Source organism: Temnothorax nylanderi, unplaced genomic scaffold, assembly GCF_030848795.1.
Source record: "Temnothorax nylanderi isolate EJ_2023f unplaced genomic scaffold, tnyl_v1.0 TNYL_tig0020_pilon, whole genome shotgun sequence".
In the NCBI taxonomy this organism is placed as follows: domain Eukaryota; kingdom Metazoa; phylum Arthropoda; class Insecta; order Hymenoptera; family Formicidae; genus Temnothorax; species Temnothorax nylanderi.
In genome coordinates this window covers 1,868,712-1,889,867 of record NW_027249082.1, presented here as the reverse complement: position 1 = coordinate 1,889,867, position 21,156 = coordinate 1,868,712, and the positions used below count along the sequence as shown (strand labels likewise).

General features: G+C 49.9%; 1 protein-coding gene across 6 annotated transcripts in view; it reads left to right on the top strand.

Annotated features, from left to right (window-relative positions):
• Usp (retinoid X receptor ultraspiracle) overlaps positions 1 to 21,156 on the top strand; it is a 67,389-nt gene that overhangs the window by 3,185 nt on the left and 43,048 nt on the right. For 2 of the 6 annotated variants that reach the window (XM_071700077.1, XM_071700076.1), the window contains exon 1: positions 18,395 to 18,740. The exons of 2 other annotated variants lie outside the window; for them this stretch is intronic. The gene's annotated coding sequence lies outside the window, so the exon portion shown is untranslated. Of the gene's footprint in view, positions 1 to 17,590; positions 17,727 to 18,385; positions 18,741 to 21,156 lie in introns of those variants that run through there. 2 more of the 6 variants (XM_071700078.1, XM_071700080.1) reach the window with 2 other exon arrangements.

Here is a 21,156-nt window from a genome sequence, read left to right as displayed (position 1 = left end):
TCAATGGAAAACCTCGTGTCGAAATGGAAAAAGTATTCGTGGAAGCTGGGTTGGTTTTTGCGGTTGAAACGAAAATGCTGTCAGCGTTTTCACGGACGACCAAAAAGGGATGACGGAAAGCGGAAAAGGCGTGTGCACCGACAAAAGTGCATCTTTTGAGTTTTCTGACCTGCCGACCATCCTAAGAGGATCCACAAAATTCCGGGATTTCTTTGTCCTCGACGCAGGACTGCAGGCGCGCGCGTTCCAACCAGCGTCGCCCTTTATCCTTCATTTTTAATCCGCGTACACCATCCACGCGGCGTTTTGTTCTCTTTCGCGAGCCACCTCTCTCTTTCTCTCTTTCTCCTCTCCCTGTTGGTCTCTTCCTCGTTATATAAGTCCAAGGACGAGCCGCGCTGCTACGTGTACTTCTCCCTCCACCACGCCGCTTCTCTCTCTCTCTCTCTCTCTTCCTCCCTTCCCGCTCTCTCGCTCTCCTCCTCGCTCCTTCTTCGATCTCTTTCTCCCTCCCTCGCTCGCTCCCGCTTCCTCTCGTTCGCAACGCCGTCCTCCTGCACCATGCAGCGCATCAGACGACGCCTTATACGCTGCTCCTGTTATTCTTCTAGCTTCCATACTCTTTGCTTCAGCGTTCAGCGTAGTTCAGGGTCTTCCAAAGCGAGCATCGCGATTTCTGCGGAGAGGAAGGGAGAGAGAGAGAGAGAGGGCGAGCTAACACAGCAGGCGCGACGCGAAATCTCAAAGTGCAACAAGGTTTTTATACCGCAGGCTATCCTAGACTTCTCAGCTATACAGGGTGTCCGAAACACGTCGAGCCATCTTTCACTTTTTCAAAGACACGTGCGCATCTCAGGTATAAAAATCAAAACGAAGGGAATGATTAATCGATTTTCAAGCATAGCGTTTTTCGAGGAACTTATGCAAGCCTGATGCGAACTGTGTGTTCTGCCTGTCTTCTGAATTTATTCTTTCTTTCTTTTTTTTCTTTTTTTTTCTTTTTTTCTTCCGGATCCAACGTTAGCGTTTGAACTCCGACGAGCAGGTCGATCGTCATGGCAGGCCAGCCGGACATCTGTTGGCGTCATCTCGGTTCCGCCAAACTGTAGGCCCTGTGTACGCTCGTACGTGGCTTTCCTAGAAGCGATGCAAAATTGCGAAAAGGGCACGTCGCGAAGAAACCTCTCGGGGGGAAAAAAAGAAGAAAATACGATTATGATGTAATGCAGAAGGTGTTTCCGCGATTCGCTATTTTCAACGTCTCCTGCGCGCGCGCGCGTCATCGGCAAGATTGCGAAGATGGAAAAATATCCAGCAAACGGCCGTCGTTAGCCGTCATTAAGGCGGGAGTTCTCAGGTGCGGTATGTCGTTTCTCAGAAGCGGCGTGCACCGTATCTAATTGCAGATGCACCGTCGTTGGTATCGAAACGCGGGACGAGATGCTTCTTAATTCCTCCTCCTCTCTCCCTCTTCTCTTCGCTCGCTCGCTCGCTCGCTCGCGCTCGGATTTCGCGTCTAATGCGATAGAATTTCGCGAGCGTGGGCGCACGACATGCACATTCGCTATTTAGATATTCGGTTTGCCATATCGCGCACGGCCAGGACGTCGCCGTCGTGCGGTTACAAGCGTTTTCCTGAGTGGCAAGGGCGAGGAGAGATCTCGGGCGTGGGCGAGAAATTTCGACGCGACTTGTTTGTTTTCGACGTAATGCCGATAATCGCGAGTAAATGCGTCGAAAGTGAAAACGTGCCTCGTGCGTCATCAGACAATCCGTCGCGCTTTGAACAAATTTCGGGCGAGCCGATAAAAAGTCGCTGCTTTTCTCGCTCCCCTATACACGGAGAGAATTTTCTCTTAACCCTGAAATCATGGTAGTAGTTGTGGGACAACATGTACCACCAAGAATTTTATGCGAGCTATTCTGATTAATATCTACCATAATAAAAGATATTAATATCTATTACATTAAAATATAAAATATGTTTGATTAATTTTACTAAAATATATCTAGGAAATTTCAATAATTTTTCAAAGTTTACCAATCTGCTTGGTAATTTTTATCACGTTGTTTGTAAAATGTCTTTTGTATATTTTAAAAATTCCTTGGTTGCCAAGTTGTCTCAAGTTTGTAGTGAATTTAAGGGTAAAATATAACAAAAAATTATCTCCGTGTATTTCAGATACAAATCGCGGAGAAATAATCGTCAAATTTATTACATTTGCACAGTCGTACTGTCAGCGAGAGAGACCGTTCGATTTTTTTTTTTTTTTACGATCGAACGGAGAATCGGCGCGACGAATCGACGTCTGATGCACGCTTCTATACACGTAGGTATGTACAAACGCGCGATACGAGCGTGCACACTCACGACGAGTTTATTGATCGTTGCAGCACGCGATCCGGGAGGAGCGGCGCAGCGCTGCGCTGCACCGCACCGTGTGCTCGAGCGGAGCGCAATTATGCAATCGCGTTACGCAATTGTTCCACGGCGCATTGTTGCCGTCTTCTCATGGCGAGGCGAGTGCAGAATGCGCCTGGTCGACCCAGTGACATTGGCGTTGCCCACCGCGGAAACAGGACACACCTACTCCATGTAGCGCGAGCCATGTGCCACGAACGAAGGCCGCGCGACGCGATTTGTTCACGCATCGCTAAGCCTCCTGCGGTTTTCTTCTCGCGTGCGAATCGCGCTTGGATCTGCCTCCTTAGCTATTCGTGCTTCCTAGCGTGATCATCCGGCGATATGGAGATTGTTAATGACACGCATAATCGACACTTTGCGAGATACGTTCCGTTCGACGTGGCGAAAAAAAAAAAAGAGAAACCTGACTGCTACCTATTTAGCACGCAGAAAATACGTTTGCCATTCACGTCATTGACAGGTTTTTTTTTTTTTAGGCCTGCCTGCCCGTCGTCGGCCGGCCTGTGAAAAAGCGCGCCTTCTATACGCGCTCGCGTTTAATGGCTACATAAATTATCGTCCCTGACACGGTAACACACAACGATTAACGATAAATAGCTGATAAGTAAATGACAAAGGGAAAATTAATTTCCTATCGCCCGGTAAACAAAGTGGATTGCATTTTATTTAGAGCACCTCGTCGAAGTTAGCCTCGCAATCGTGACGCCACTCGATTACCGCTTGAAACTGCGTATCGCGCAATTCAGTGTGTTACAATGGGAAAATAACTCGCGGAGGCGGAGCGTGTTTTTTCCGATATTAAGCGGCATGCGTCGCATGCGATGAGCATTCGGTAACGATCGCGATAACGCGCGTAATTCATATTGTATTAATTTTCGCCCCGAAGTGGAATCGGATTTTAAGTGGATAATTGTTATCGCGAAGCTCGTGGAAATCGAATTAATCGCCGTTTTACGCACGAACGAGTGATCATTTGAAAAATAGACCGTCGGCGTTTTTCTTCCCTACCGTATGCCGTTTGTCGGTCGATTATTATTATCGCAATTAACGGTATTAACGATGTTGTGCAGGATCGTGCATTGTACAAAGTATATGTCGCATAACTGTCTATAAATAATTCACGTAAATATATAGTAATTATTCTCTACTTGCCGTAAATTATCTGAATAATTCAGCGGCATTACCGCCAGCGATCGAGCGACTCGATGAATTTTTCAGATTACGAGGACTGGCCACGGGGATACAACCGAGGATATCCGTTCAAGCTCGTGGAAATAAAAGCGCGCAATCGCGCGCTTCTCGACTTTTACTCCTTTTACGAGAATCGTAAGTTTCGTGGGGTTCCTTAACGCGCCGCTACGCCTCTGTCGTCCACTTTTCCCCGACTTTAGAGTCTTGCCACGAACGGCGGCGATTCCCAACGGCCGCGGCGATTATATCCGAGGCACGGTCGGTTCTCGCCAATTATTTCGCCACGGCTGCGGGCCGACCTTGGCCGGGAGCAACGTTGCACGGGGCCCCCGCGCGCGCGTTGCCCCGCGCTTAATTAAACACGTACTGATAATTTAGTTACAGGGATTGCACGGCGCACCATTGTACGCGCCATGTCCGCGACCGCCGCCGCTGCGCGCGCGCGCGCGCGCGTATGCGGGTAGGCAATTAAGATATCCCGCGGTTGCGCGATCGCGCTCGCGCGTGTTTCGATTTCTATTACGCTCCTCTCAAGGACTGTCTCGCGCCTCGTGCGAATTTCACCGTTGTTGGATCCTCGACGCGTTGGACGCGCGACGCGCGACTTCTTACGCGGCGATCGATGCGGAATTGATAGTATTGCGGCACGACCGGGCAATTTTAGCCAATTGCGACGAACACGCACGAGCGGATCGGCGCGCGGCGATGCGCTCGCGTCGCTCGATTGCTCGTCGATCGTGGAACAATGACGGCACGGCGCGTGCCACTCGCGCAACACGCGCGGACGATATCGGGAAAAAATATACTGTACTTCCGGTCGGAGAACATCAACAGGGAATTAGGGAATTAGGGAGTCTTAATTAGGAATTATTACAATTGATTAAACTATTCTTTTCTTATACGAACGCAAGTGTCGAAACCTTGCGTTACGAAACACCGGATTTTTACTGCTTTCAGCTGACCGAGTCGCTCTTCGAGACTTTATCAGTCGCGAGACGTGACGTATTTGATTTACTTCGCGACGTTAATAGCATCACGACGAACTTAAGAAAGGAAAAAAAATCGAGAGCCGCGTGCATGACCAGCGCAACGGAGTAGATATGTAAAACTTTTAAATACGATAAATGCGATAAAGACGCCGCATTCCCGACGATAATGAAGTTGCGCCAATACTCTTTTCTATGTATATAGCCGGACTCGTAAAGCGGACTCGATAAAATGGTCGATTGTAAAAAGGAGTATTATTCGTAACGGAGTACTTTTTTTAAAAACATTATCCCCGTCTTTAGTCTTTGCTCTTTCGGAAGGAAAGAGGAGAGAGAAAAGACCCGCGTGCAGAAGATATTACAGAGCCAGCGGAAATTTTTTATCTGCCATCAGCTTCTCCGCACGTCCAGCCAACAACGGCGAAATTACCATTCCTCGCCGTTTGTTTCATATTGATTTCTCTTTCTGCCTTCGAGAGTCGCGAGTTGGAAAATTATTACGAAAACGTCGCATCCTCAAACGTGGTTTATATAGAAAATAATTGTCTTCTAATATAAGGCTCATCTAATTCGAGCTTAAAAGTTTTCCGTATAATTATTATTTTCACAAAATTATGAGATCGCGAGTAACGTGTTAAAAAGCACATTTTTTTGCACGTCTTCCGTCATCTCAATTTGCAGTAGCGTCAAAGTAAAAAAAATGTCGCCTCAACGATGTTTCTCCCTATGGCCATTACCACGTCCCCGTGACTGCATCATTTCCATAATATAATTACCGTCGCCGTCGAGAGCGTCGACAAAAGGCCACCACCACGGTCGGAACATGTAACATACGATATTCATCATATACGCCACCGTATAGCGATACCGTTTCGTGGCGGAATAAAACGCAGGACTTCCCACACGACGCACGGCGCGATGGTGCGAACGCGTTACGCAATTCGCGCGTGGGTGCGGTGGAAGGGGGCGCGATGCCCCCTTTGCTGACTTTATCTCGAGGGCACGCACTCCTCGCGCAGGAGGATTAGGGGGGGAGGAGACAGGGAGGCTGCGCGTTCCGCATTGAGCGTGAGAAAAACGCGTCGAGTGTCGATTGGACTCGCGCAACTTTGACTCTGATTTTTATTTCCTTTTCCTTCCCCCCATCCCCCTGCTTCCTCTCTCGCGTCTCTCCCGTCTCTGTCCTTCCTGCGCGCCACCAGGCGCGTCATTTATATTTCCGCAAGACTGTGCCTCGACGCGCCACGCACCCGCGCACGCAGATTGCGTTACGAAACGATTTATTATCGCACTGTCCCCTCCAAGGTCGGCGACGACGATAAACGCACCTCGCGCGGAACACCGACAGGTGAGAGATCGCGATGGTGGCGGACGCGGCGCTCGGCTCCGCAGCTGTTCTGCGGAGAAGCTAGGAGGGACCGGGATGGTGCCCTCGGGATCGTATCAGGATGGAGTCTCTACGAGGTCGAGGTTCCAATTGAAAGCGTGGGGAATTCAGAGCCAGAATGGTCAGGTTCATAATATGCTAAATAGACGAATTCGTGTCTAAAGCGAATTTTACTAACTATAGCCTTCGAGACGACTCTTCCCTCTGAACGCCTCCCATTCCAATCCGAAGATCGGGTTTAGCTCGCAACTGATAAGCGTCTAAATAAGACAAGATACTCTGTGATTTTGATCATTTCATTTTACTCGTCTTATTCTCACGCTTCGATCCCGGTAGGTTGAGTGCTATCGATTCAATAGACGTTTCCCTTGCTGTAAAGAATTAGATTAGTTTTATTATCGTATTAGGGACCCTAGAGAACTTCTTTGCTGAACGAACGTCGGCGAAGAACCCTCCCGTGATTTTTTTTCTCCTGGTGCTGCGTCGGCCGCGTTTACGAAAAGTCGGTCACCACGTGCGCACACCGGAAAAGGGAGAAAAAAAAGAGCCTAGCCTGCGATACATACGAGGATACATTAAGAAGCTCGGGAGGGTACTTTAGAGCCTTACGTTTGGCCTCGGGTTTCGTCACCCGGTGTAGGGCATCGATCGCGCCATCGCCCGCTGGCAGCCCGGGAGAGAGAGAGAGTGAGAGAGAGAGAGAGAGAGGGATCGAGGAGCGGGGGCGGTGGTTCGGCGCCGGAGTGTCGTCTGGATAGAGTGGGGCAAGTGCACTCCGGCACACTGCAAGCAGACCCTATATGCAATTGGCTGGAAAGTGCATCGCTGGAGGGGATGCTGGAAGAGAGGCAGCGAGAAGAGAGAGAACGGGAGAAGGACAGGGAGGAGGAAGGGTCACGGGAGGGGGCGGGCGGGTGCACATACGAAGTAGACATATAGGTCAATGTCGGGACACTCCTGGTGCACTGTTTAGCACGAGTCACCTACTGACCTACTTGCCTCCTCCTTTTGCGTACCCTGACCAGCGTACGTACCCTATCCCGGCTTCCCGTTTGCGGGCGTCGCATCCGCGTTGCACTTCCCCGGTGTCAGCCCCGTCCGGTCCGACGGAGAAATACATTATTCGCCCGCGCGTTCGCGCGGACCTCGTAATTCCAGCGGCACGCGCGCTAAAAACGATGACCCGCGCCGATAACGCGGCCGGCGACGCGCGATATCGGTATTCGGGCGTCGTAGAAATTATGGTCAACATTCGTGTCATCGTAGCCGATTAATTATGGTCCGCGGTATATTATATACGAATGTGATATACGATTAATATCGCGATACGATCAGTGTCGCTTGCAATATTAATTCTGCAATTTACCCATGTATGTTCCCACTGTGTACACAAGTGTAATAAATCCTTTATTGTTTTTTTTTGTACAGACGTATATTTGCTAAAAAAATTACGACCAGACAAAACAAATAGCACTGCACTTTGCTTTAATAAAAAGCTGCGTCGAGAATTGCGCGCGAGGCGTCGCAGAACCGTCGCTTTGCAATTCACTCGCGGTAACCTCCGCGTTCTATTTATGGCGCTGTCTTCCGAGATGCAACGCACTTGCATTGGGCGCACACAGGTGCATTTCGTCACCCGGACGTTTCCGGAGCGGAAAAATTTCAGCGATGCGAGATGCATAAAGAAAGAGCGTGGGTCGTCCCGCAAATCCCGATCGGATGACCTATATTCCCTCGTGCTTTCATCCAACAGGTTCTCTTTGTCATCATTGGCCCGATTCAGCCTCTCTCCCCGCTCTCCCTCTCTTCCTCTCTCACCGTGATTTACATCTCGCCCCCGCAGAATGTCCGCGTCGTTAAGCGTCGACATATTTATATTAACACATTTTTATCGCGGTCGCACTCGGCTGGATGATACAATAACATAAGTAACAGTAGTAATATTAATAAAAGAAATGTTTCTCGCTATTTTAGAGAATGTTTAAGAACTAGAGAGAACCTAGATAATTTGAATTTAGCGACTCGTCTATATAAATTATTTGACATTAAGTGTCGATTACGATACAATACAAATCGTTTATGCGAATCGTTTCGTGAAAAACAACCGAAATCTAATTTCGAAGACGTCCAGCGAATGGCGAATGGCGAATAAACATTGGATTTCAAGACACGGATTTGCGTTGTAACGAAAATAGATCGGAAGCGAAAGATTTGTATACGTAGAGTGCTCCAGAATCGCCGAATGTCCGTCAATCAATTAAGAACGACATTCGATCGTTCCTCAGGGAACTCGATAACTTCTCGTTTGTGATAAAACACGCCTGGAAAATTCGGTTTCACCGTGCTGCAATCTCGCGCGAGTTTAACAGCGTGTATACGGTGACGATCGATGCGCGCGATCTCAGGTACGGCGGCCTCGCTTGCCGGACAACACCGATTGTCGATTTAATCGGGTACGCGCCATGTAAATGCTCGCTTTACTTATCGCCTCGAGGTATCGCGCGTTTCACGCTTGCCCGCTAATTGGGGGAGTGCCCCGAGGCGAATCGAAGGTAAAACCGATCGCGCTCCGACGTAATAATAGCGGACTGCTTAGCAGTAAGACACCGTGTATATTTAGAAGGCGACGAACTTTACGAGGCTGCTCTCCGTCGACAGCATCGGTCGCCTCTCTCGTTTATACGCCACCAGGCCGCGGTTTTACGTGACGTATAGCTTCATTTACCGATCACGCGGCGGGAATGTCAAGGCCAGCCTGCCAGTCGCGCGCGATGCAATTTTCAGTCCAAGTGCAACTGCTCTGGCGTAGCTCGATAGGGGAGGGGGAAGGGGGAGACAGCTTTTTCACCCGGGAGAGGCGAAAAGGAAATCGCGCGCGCGTGCCCGAAATTGGGTCAAGTGCGGGTAAGCGTGACGCAAGGAGCAGGGCAAGGACCATCCTTCGGATTTGTCGAGGACAGTTATGCCGCTGTTGGAAAATAAGATGGATTACAGAAATAAATCTATATAATCAAATATTTTTAGCTCTACGTCGTATATCCGTGTCGAGTGTAAAGCTAGAACATTAAGGGGAATTAATTATAAGAATAAATATACTGAACACACACGCGCACACACACACACACACACACACACACACATCGTCATCGAAAAAGAAATCTTTTAGATTCCTTTTTGACGTCCCTAGTTTTATATATATGCACCGTATACATGCTATGTAATTATAATAGCGATACGTGTATTTTGAATTACGCTCGTAAACAACTACGTTGCAGCACGCTTTTACTTATCGCCAAGCTTGTTACTAACATTTGTTTCCTTTGGTTTTATTGCAGGTGAGTACCACGATATCTGTATCGGTTATCATGAACCAGTCCTACCTCGCTCGTTCGTGTTATACTCCTTCGTCACGTAAGTAGCTGCTTTTATGGTGATTTACATGTTTTCGTGATACCTCTAGGACTTCATAATCGTACCATCTCCAGCAACGTGCAACGATTAACCGTGGACTTAATAAAAATTTACTGCGCTCCGCGAAAAGGAAATGCGCGCAATCCGCTTCTTTATAAGCTTCTCGTATCAAAATAGTTTATAGCGCCTACTTTCGCCGCGTATAAATCCATATCTTCGTTCTAATTCTTGCGCAGAAAGCTGTAGGGTCGTATATTTAAATTAGAGAGAGAAAAAAAAAGAGAATCAAGCTTGTGGTGATTTTTATCACGTCCTTACACGTTTTGGAACGATAGATTACTTCCGTCAGGAGAAACGAGGATGCCGAATTGTATAATTTTTTCCCTCGAAATCGCGCATACATTCTCCCGCCCTTCGACTGCTTTACCGAACTACCATCCTTAAACTCGGCCAAGGTTCACTTCGTGGCCCGTCGGGAAACTACCAGATAAGATGAGGAGGAGAAAGCGCGCGTTGTCTTTCTCGGCCGTCCGGAAAATGCGATATCCGCGCGGATACGCTTTATCGAACGGCGATTAAGAAAAATGGTGTTTCAGAGGAGTGTATAAAGCATCTCGGCACAAAATTCCGACGAGTGCTATCGGACCTTATTGTTGTCCGGAAGGTTTTCCCAAGATGAATTGATTCTGCATTAGGATACCGTTACATCGATAAAAATATCGTTCTCTTTGTGCGACTTGATTACCTTGAACCACTGTGTGTACAAAAGCAAGCGTCTACAGCGTCAGCAATTACGCATTTTTCCCCGGTTATCGCTCTCTCTAAAAAAAAAAAAAAGAAAGGTTCAAGCAAATAGAGTGACGGCCTTTATCTCGGCCTCATTACACCGCCGTTTGCATTTCGATTACACCTCGTACAATGTTATAATATCGTGACAACACGCACGAGCATACAAAAACGCACGTGCTTGCACAGAGATAACCGCTTCACTATTTTTAGCCTAAAAATTGCCAAGTGCGTCGCATCTCGCGATAATGAATACAACACTCCCCGTACCCGACCACGCAGCCATATGTTTTGCGTAATTAAATGCGGGTCCATCCGTCTGGATCGCAATGGAAATCGATATTTCCATCACAACGGCCTGTCAACGCGCCACCCGAATTTATCGTGCCGACGTGCCGTAGATTTACTTTCAGCTTATTTTATGTTTCATTATTTAGAGTGTACCCGATAAAAGCTACGAGATACAAAAGTATCAACGAACGAGGACGCGCCCGGCTTTCCGAAATGTCGCACAACACTAGCCTGTAGCGCAATCAAGTTTAATGCCGTCGCAGCGACCGTAAATCGATACAGAAGTCAGCCCGAATTCAAAAAAGAGAGTGGACGCGCCGAGAGGTGGTCCACGTGCGCGTATATTATTTCTCTCGTATCCGCAGCCGCGTAAAAGAGGCGCGCCCCGGCGCGAAATAAACACGTTCCGGATCGGTCGAGAGGAGAGCGATTCGGGTGAACGTACTATTTATACATCGCCTACAAAGACGACAACCGGGCATCTTTTCGCGTCCGTAGCGCACAGTTGAGGAATCTCAGGATCCTCGACAGAATCCGCCGTCGCAATGCAGTGGTCACGTACAATGTCCTTGACTGCTCTTCCCCCCCCTTCCTCCTCCTCCTTTCCTCCTCCTCTTCCTTTTCCTTCTCCCTCCTTCTGTCTCTTTCCCTCTCGCGTGCACTATCGTTATCTCCCTGCTCGCTCTTCTCTCCTCCCTCGTGCCCGCCTCTCCTTTCCACACCTACACCCGATTGATCATCCGTCCTGTCGCTTCTCGTGGATGGGCATTATTTATAGCGTGGCAGCTACATGCGTCGTAACGTGGTCGCGTTAACGCGATCAGTGTTGTACGTGGATTCTCGAGACCATTTCGTACGAGATGACTGTTTCTGACGCCCGGAATCGTGCGTCTGATAAACGCATAGGCTCTCGACAGCACGATCGTATGTTTCCTCGGGGGATTAATCGAGTCGATTCCATCTCAAGCTAGCTTAAGCTCGAGTAACGTGCGAATTTCCGCCTCGAATTAATGACTCGCGGTAATATAATCGTATATTACTCATTTTTGTAATTACGATCGCTTGTGTCGGGGCCCCCGTGTGCGCCATCGAGGGATCCGGGGCACCGTGGCGATCCACTGTTCGAGCCCATTGAATATCCCTTTCGGCGTTGTTCTCGCTCTGCGAATTCCTTTCTTGTTTTCTCTCTTTTCCTCGCTCGAAGTCGCTCATTAGGATTCAGGGAACGATTAGCCCCCCCTAAAAAATCGCGAGCTTTCACAACGGGCGAACAATGACGCGGCTGATTGGCGAACCGCTTTAGAATTAGAGGCCGAATTTTGCATTGTACATGGGCGAGACCAGACGAAACAGCTGCTTCGTCCACGCTCGTCTTCCGTCTTCTTCGCCCAGGCTCTCACCTTTTTCTCTCTCCCTCCCTCCCTCTCTTTCTTCCTTCGACGGTCCTCTCCGTCATCGTCATCGCCGCCGCGCCGCGTTGTTTTCGTCGCCCCGAGTAACGTTTCGATAGTTTCGGGATTCCGGTCGGCCACGCTGCTTTGTGTCCGGGCCTAGCATACGGCGAACGGCCGAGACGCGGTATACATAAATGCAGGAAGTCTAAATCTGCGGGATAAAAAGTAGAGCGATCCCCGTCGATCTCGGCTCGAAGGCGTCTGCTCGGCGGCCGATCCTCGCGAGGAACTCGCGCTGCACGCTATCGGCAGCATCTGCGCGATTCATTACGTGATATTGCGAGTTTCTACGAGGCACGTAACTTCTTCGTTGAGAATTACGAGCTTCGTCTATGTAGAGAATACCGATAAATTATAATATTCTCCCTCATGCTTTCGCCTGAAAACCTCACTCGAGAGTCGACAGTTTGTTCGAGATCAAAGCGCAAGAAAGAAAAATCCGGATGTCCGTACCAATCCTCGGTACAATCCTTGGTAACAAAGGATCTCGGTCGTGCGTCCTTTCTGGAGCGAGTTTCCGGACGGCGGTGGTGCATCGAGGCGCGAAGACTCGTTTATGCATTTTGTAGCGAGACGCGCCAGCCTCAATAGCACGTATCGTAATGCATAAACTATGTATCGGAAGAAACACGGAGTGAAAGCCCCGGGGCTCGATGATCCAGACCGACCGTGATATTTAATACCAACGTGATTCATTGTGCGACGATCGGGAAGAGAGCACGCTGTCATTTGAATATCGATCCGAATCCCGGGAGTGCATAAGGGAGGCGAGAGGCGAGCTGCTGCAACGCGGGATGCATTCAGAGCGCGTTTTGTACGGCCCGGACCGTTGTCCGTCTCTGTGCGGAATTCCCGGATTTCGCTTTTGCTCGCGCCGGTTTCTCGGCCGATCTCGCTCTCTAGGGAACCATGTAGAATTGACGGCGCGCGCGAACGACAACGACGACGCCCGGCGAAAACCAGTTCCCGACGAAGAATGTAAACGGAATATCGGCGAGTCCAGTTAACCTTTTCTCGTCCTACTGCTGCGCTCGCAAAAAACCGGCAGCGAACCGGCATGCATTTTCTCGCGTATGCAGTTCACGATCCGGGGATCAATCGGCCTGCGCGATGCTACCGAAAATCACGCGCGCTGCATCGGGATAATGTATATATAGGAGTCGGAGGGAATATTTAAGCTTGTTGCGTTTGTATGTACATATATATTTATTGATTTCCCACAGGCTTACGTTTCATCTACATAATCATCTTAACTAATTACATCTATTCCACAATGAAACTTACCTTTAATAGTTACCAACTTGTTGCATTTATATCAGAAAATTAAATTGCAAACGCATCTTATAAATGCAATGTATTACATGATATAAGAAATCTGAAACTCTTAAATTTTCTGGACGGTTCTTGATCCCTTTAAAGTTATCGCTCGTGATAAAATTATCAGTCGTAATCCAAAATCAATTCGAAACTCTTACGAAGGTCCTGATGTTCATTCCGCAGGGGCGAAATTTAACGAAACAGTAATAGGTGGAGAACAATGCCTAAATTAAATGGCATACGATAAACCGAAAATTAGTTTGACCTTCGCTACTTGAGCGTTAACATTTCTCCTCGCGATAACGAGCCGTGCGTAATCAGCGTAACGCCGCGTATCGGCAGATAAGGGAGCCGCGCGCCGCAGCCGTGGCGCGGAGAGATGGCGACCCAGAATTTCGTAAAAACAAGGTCGACGCACGCGGAACAACAACTGGCTGGTGTATACACGCGTTATATATAATCTCGCGCGCGACGGTCTGCCTTTATAAAGCCATACGACGACGTACGACGACGACAGAGAGCTCCGATGTTCTTCGCGAACACGTAATAAACTTTAAAGCTGGAAAGACGGCTCGCATGCACCGGAGAGTGCAGGGGCCCACAAGCGGCGAGTAGGTGGCTAACCTTGACGACCACTCGCAAGCGAGCTTACACGTACACGCGCGTACGTCCGCATACAAACGTGCCCGATGGTGCGCGGTGGTAGTGGTGGCGGCGGCGGCGGCGACGGCTGAATGCCGGGATGTGCGTTTCCTCGCGTGATGGCCGTATAGTAGATGTGTCGTGGTGTGGTTGGTCGGCTGGTTTGCCGGGCATATGGGCCAAAGGCACACTGGCCTGCCATCGACGATGCAAAAACCGAACCAACTTCCTCAACCCTTCACGGCCCCAGCGCGCCTTCGGAGTATCATAACATGCACTTGCCTCGTCGTATTAAATACGAGACTGTCACGCGGACGCTTTTACGAAGCGTCGTATCTCGGAAACCTGCGGCGAATATTGTTATCTGATTTGTTGAGAGATTATTGTTTGCTCGGTCAATGTCTCTCTGTAATCAACATGCAGTAATCAACATCGATAATTAGTTTAAATTTACAATCTGTCCATGCTGTCTCGGATATATATTCGTTTAGACGACTCGGCGCTTTTAAATGTTCTCAACGCTGAGAATTTTTTCATTCATGAAATTCCCACGGTTGCCCGCTCCCTTAAGGACGTTCTCCGGTCCTTATACTAGAGAAAATCGATTTTCTTTAGATTTTCTTGAAACTGTGAATATACGTTAATTTAGGTGTGCTTTATGCGTGGTATAAATTTCAGTACCTCTTCCGGTATAAAAAATAAAGATACTGAGCCTCAAAGTTTCAACTTTTACTAATGAAAAGTTTTCCAGGCCAAACGGTAAGAGATACGAGGTTGGTCAAAAGGACCAAAGTTGCTCCTCTCGTCGAGTTCTATAAGGAAAAAATGCCAAAATTAAAAAAAAATTAAATTAAAAAATTTTTTTTGGTAAAAATTGAAACTTTGAGGCTCAGTATCTTGATTTTTTATACCGGAAGAGGTACTGAAATTTATACCACGCATAAAGCACACCTAAATTAACGTATATTCACAGTTTCAAGAAAATCCTAAGAAAATCGATTTTCTCTAGTATACACAGTAAAAAATTTTGTGTCAATGGAAGTCCACTCTCAATTTTGTGTTAAAATAACTCATTCTTCGTGTTATTTTTGACATTTAGAAATGTTATAAATGTCGATATAACATTTCTAAATGTCAAAAATAACACGATGAATGAGTTATTTTAACACAAAATTGAGAGTGGACTTCCATTGACACAAAATTTTTTACTGTGTAAGGACCGGAGAACGTCCTTAAGCTCGTTTCGAGTACGAGGTTCTCGGATAGTCTCGCTCACGGGCTATCTCGATTTCCTGCGTATCGCGGCGGTTCGCCGAACTGTTTTTTATGCAAATAACGTAGAGATAATCCGTCGCCGGGCCGGTGCGCGCGCTTACTCGCGAATACAGGTTTCCATCGGGCGCGTTGCAGCGGCTTCGGAGCTTCCTCAAAAACGGGCTCTCTCGCCGGGAGGACAGCGGGCGTGCCTAGGATGTTGCCATGGCGAACCTATCGACGGCATCGAAACAGGTGCGGCGCAGGTTGCTCGCTGCGACGCGGTCCACATCTGCGAGCGCGTCTCCCTTTTCGAGTGAGCGCGAAAATATTCCAACGTAAGACAGAACAGCGCGAGCGAGCCGAGCTCTCCTTATCGATGTTTGCCGAGCTTTCGTAAACAACCGGACATATATCGGAATTGTAAAGAAAACGGCAAATTACATAAGCATGCGACTGGAAAAAAAAAATCCCGGGGCATACATGTTTTTCTCTAGTCATTGTTGGGAGAACCAGTCGCGCTTTTGTAAAGATGTAAAATTGTTACTACTAAGTTCAGAGGATTTTAAAGAAACATGAACGATCCGGCGAAGATAGCGCGGCATTTGCATGTTAAAGGATATTTGCCACTTGCTCTTGTAAAGGTACGAGCGTAAGAGAATGTCCGAGAACGAGTGTGCGCGAGTTGCTTTTTTTTTCCCCAAGAATTTATTTATGTTCAGTCTGGATGTGCCGGTATGAATGGCCGTATTTCTGAAGCAGGCGTGTTACATATTATAGAGAAGAAATGGTTATTTATAAAATTTTCCTTTTTGCGGCACGTGTGGGCGGGCGTGAGAAAGAGGCGCGGGAAGGGGGAGAGTTGCGCATTCGGCCGCGGTTTATTTCTGTAGCGAAAATTAGTCCGAATCGGACGGAACGGCACACATTTATCCTAGATTATTCCGCGTAGAGATATATACGCAATACGCGCGCCGTCTCGGCGCGAGCCCGCATCTCGCTTCCGAATAATCCGCTAATGGAACATCGCGTTTCGCAACTCGCCGGCGCAATGATCTTGACTCCTCCCTTTTTTTTTCGTCCGCGACCGCAATCTCTACGGCGCGTCACGTCCCGCCGTGCGCGCAATGGTAGGTAACCCGTATATGCACGTGTGCACACACGCTCGTAGCTAATAACGCGTTACCCGCGTATCTAAATATTGCGCACGGCGCAGATTGAGCGAGCGCCGACGAGATTAAAGCTCCGCGATCGGGCCGATATTCGGCCGATTAAGGCGCGTACCCCGAGGAGAGGAGTATAGTCCATCGTGTTTCGCGATGCTCACCCGCATCGACCCGAATCTCATTACGCGAATCTCTCTTCTCGGCTATTTTCATCGATCGCCCGAGACTATTCGCAACGACGGTCTAAAATTACTCCGTAACGCCGCATCCGCCCCGAACTTCTCGCCCCGCGACGCGGACCCTACGTCCCCGATAAAAGCGCGGTGTCCGATCATGCGCGCGTTCGCGAAAAAATTATTTCGCGAAACGCATCCGCGCGCGCGACGCTCTAATCGTTCACGTTCACGTTCACCAGGCCGTCTACCGCCGCCCGGGGGAGAGAGCGTGAGGAGGGTAGCGGCGGGGAGGGAAGGGGGGAGGGCGAAAAACATCTCCCTGACTCCGATCGAACGTTCCCTCACACGCACGCGTGTGGTGCCCCCCTCGTGCACGAGTACGCGCGTACACACGCTTGCGCGTTCGCCCGCGATCCTCCTCCCGCCTTTCCGCGCGTCCCCCTTATCGGATTCCCTATTACCCGCACGCTCGCTCCGACGGCGCAAATTTCGGTCACACCTGGTAGAATCCCCATGCAAGAGAGAGGAGAGAAAGAGAGAGAGAGAGAGAGAGAGAGAGAGAGAGAGAGAGAGAGAGAGAGAGAGAGAGAGAGAGAGAGGAGAGAGAGAGAGAGAGAGAGAGGGCCTTCGGTGGCTTGCGCACGCTCGACATTGCACAGCGCGCCGTGCAAGGCTCCCGTCCGTCTGCCTCCCCTTCCTCGTTGTTTCCCCTGTTTCCCACCATCTCTCGGGTGTTTCCTCCACTCCCGGACCCCCGACCGAGCGGTTCTCGGTGTGGAGGGGGGCCGGGCAGAGGGACCCGAGAGAGGGGACGCGGTCGACTCTCCCGTTTCGGCCGTGCACTAGAACTTGACTCCTAAGCTTCTCGCAGTGGCGGCACAAGCTCTATCGGTGGCTTCTTTCCGCTCGCTTCGTCCGTCCCTCTCTCTCTCTCTCTCTCTTTCTCGCCATCGTCTGGTAATCTTTCTCTCTTTTACTGTCTCCTTCTCTCCCGTCCTTCTCCCGCCTTTCGTTCCATCGAATTCTTTCATCATCCCTCTCCGTCCTCCGGCAGCGGCACACGAGACTCACTTGGCGAGGTCTCGAGCGGCGCGGTTGTGTTTCCATCATCGTCGACGCCGCCGCCGCCGCCGCCGCCGCCGTCGTCGACGTCGCGGTGCACGTTTTCATCGATTCGCGACGGCCGACGAGTTACGACGAACGAGAATGACTTGGCTCGTAAATCCGTCGCGATTTCTCGGTAAAAAGAGAGAAAGAGAGAGGAGAACTTCGGTTGAGTCTCTAGCTGGATTCCGTCGCGGCGAACTGTGGCTTTTTATTTATTTATTTTGTTTATTTCGTCGCGATCGTCAGCTGGGATCTCTGTGCACGAGTCACGTTCAATAAAGTCATTACGACCGTCTGTCGTTTGCGATAATAACCACCGTGGTCTTGCGTCTAATGAGTCGCGACAGCATACACACCGGCAGTGAAAGGAAAACCCGATAGTTCCGTCTTTCAATGCTCTCAAAAATTGCTTTGCGGTTACCCGAAGAGAATGGGAATATCCGCCTCTTAAGAAATTACTCCTCGCGTGACTCTACGTGCGCGCCTCCAAAAATTGCGCGAACTTCCCATATATTCCGTATTATCCAAAAGTTTTAACTTCCTTTAAATTGTTCGCAAAAAATGAGAGCCTCCACCGTCTCCTCCTTTCGTCCCTCGGCCGAAATTTCGTTCGATCGCGATCGCGACTACGACCGCACGGAATCGGCTTCCGCGATATCGAGAACCGCGATGCTCTCGCATTATAATTATCGATAAAGAATTCCGCAGCTGCCGAGGCCGTCCGAGAGGAACGATCGACCGAACGAACGAGCATTCGTTCGTTCGCGTTCTCTCTCGTTCTCCCTCGTAGCGGGCAACAAAAGTGCAAGTGGAAGAAGCGGAGCGTTAGCCGCCGGGCGGGACTTTGTTGCACTCCTTCTCCCCTGACCCCTCTTTTCGCTCCCCCTCCCCGTCCGCTCGCTCGTTCGCCGACTCCTCCTCGCGTCCTCTCGCCGTTCCTCTGACCCCTCTACTCTCCTGGCCACTCTCCGCCCGTCCCAGTCTCCCCCTCTCGTCCCGAGACTGCACGCTCACATGCAACGAGAGCCAGACCGGCCGGCTGGCACTCAGTCGCCTTTAGCGCCGTGCATCTCCGAGTCAGTCAGTCAGTCAGTCAGTCATTGAGTCAGTCAGTCGGTGAATCGGGTCGCTCGGGTACGCGCGAAAGGTATCACCGTTCTCTCTTTCTCTCTATCTCCTCCCTCTTTCTCTTTCGCTCTCTCCTCGATATACCGTATGTAACACTACACACTTTACTCTCACCTCGCTCTTTCTCTTTCTCTCTCTCTCTCTCTCTCTCTCTCTCTCTCTCTCTCTCTCTCTCTCTCTCTCTCTCTCTCTCTCTCTCTCTCTCTCTCTCTCTCTCTCTCTCTCTCTTCTCATTCTTACCTTTCTCCTCGTTTACCCGTTCCTTCGCCGTGCCTCTTTCTTCTCCCCTTTCCCTCTTTTCACTCGGAGCCCCCTTCGCTCGCGCCGGTGACCGGGTCGCGCGTCCGCGTCCGATGCGTCACGGATTCTCTTCTCTTCTCCTCTCTCCCTCGTCCTCTTCTCCGAGAGTGCATCGTCCAGTGCGCGACGTTTACTTTCCGCGTTCTCGTGCGGCGCGTCGGCGAGAGAACGGAGCGCGCCAGGGAAGGAACGCGCGCGCTGAGCGTGCCGTTCCGGCGGGTTCGACGATCGGTTTCGCGTGAGGGAATTCACGTTCGAAGCCTTCAGGTGTCTCGGGCTCGAGATCGGGGGGAAAAGTGGATGCATGCTGTGTGTGTAATATGTCTGGAAAAAGCGCAATGGTGTTAGAAACTGCCGCCGCCGCCGCTGCCCCGCTGGTGGGAAACCTCCGGGATGGGCGCGCATTTGTGCTCGCCCGCGCTCCCGAAATTCGAGAAGACCGCTTACTCTCTCTCTACATCTCTCTTTCTCTCGGTGCAGCGAACGCGATTTGTTGTTGCTCCGCGCGCGAGCGTGCCGGACGGAGCGAGGCGAGGCAAAGCGAGGCGAGAGGCGAGCGGATGGTGCACGGCTCGAAACTCGCGCGGGGACTCTCTGCGCTAGCTTCTCGCGCTGCCAAATCTCGCGCTGGCCACGAACTCGCTCGCTCGCTCGGACGTTGCACGTTTCGTGTTGCTTATTTTCGTCGCTGACGACGCGGCGCGTATGCACGCCGCAAGGCGAAGGCTTCGTTAAGTTGGTTAACCCTTCTGTTGCTCCACGCCAGAGAAGTTCGCGGTTGACACGGCAAGTAAATTCTTGATACTAAACTTGTGGCAAAGTCTTTTTGTGGAATGCGCATTTCTATCGCTGTAATTTCATGGTCAATGTGTTTCTAAATTCTCGAGAGAACGGTGTAAATTAATTTTTTGCATCACTCTGTTATTGTTATTGTAATTATAATTTTATAAATCAAGATCTTATGAGAATGTCATTTTAAAAAATTACATTTTTTCTCGCGCTGAGTTTTATCACATTTTATTTCTTCATATTTCTCATCGTGATATAGTTTCACGATTGCTTCTCTTATTTTTGCCAAGTTTAGGATCAAGAAACGATCGGTCAGTTGGCGAAGAGATCTTTCCAAGTTTGATTAAAAATTTCTAAGCACTTGGGATTAATCGTTGCGCGAGTAACTTATTTCTTGAAATATTAGTAGATACTATAGGTGATCGGAGTGAAGACAGTAAAGACAGAAACGTAACAAAGCCAAAGTGAGAAAACAGTCACTTTTCATTAATAAGATTTATTCAAAGAGCAATCTTTCGTCGCTATTCATCCCTCTCGTAGATCAAGCTCGACTCCTTTTCTCTTAGCTCCGCGAGAAGCTTTCCGAATCGCGTGAATCTGCAACTGTTCCCCGGGCGCGAGTTAGTATAATCCGCGTTTAAAGGGTTAACCGCGGCGCGTCCGACGTGTACGATTATCGGAGCCACGAGGCGTCGGTTGTCGCGATCGATAGCGCGCCAAGTCGCGCCACAGTGTGCCAATGGGTTTCCCTGCACCGCTGCACCGGCCGTCGACGTTCTGTTTACACGCCAGTCGATCGCAGCAGCCGGGAGAGCGAGAGTGCATATCCCGGGCCCGTCCTTCGGGAGCGTTTTCGCGACCTTCGCGAGTGATCGCGCGAAAGCTGCATTTCGACGGCGGCAGCGACGGAGGCGGTGGCGGCGGTGGCGGTGGCGGTGGCGGTGGCGGTGGCGGCGGTGACCGCCCTCGACGGCGTCGCAAGAGATCGATAAACGGCGGCTACAGCCGTACGGTGGCCTTGCCTGGGTCGACGGGCCGCGCGCGAAACGCGCGGCTTAACGCGAGAGACGGTGAACCCTTTCTGTCTCTCTCTCTCTCTCTCTCTGTCTCTTTCTCTTTCTCTCTTTCTTCGATCACGGCACGTTCATCGCGGGCACGCGGAAGTAATCTCGAAATAATCCCTCGACTAAATTTAACAGCGGAACGATCGGCCGATGGCCACCAAAATATAGGCGGCAATCCGCGGAGGGATGAGAAACGCGAACTGGCGCTGGTCTGTTACTTGTCTAAAGTTGTTACGGGTATAGCCGGCGTGGATTATTACGCTTCGCGAATTTTAGTGTCTA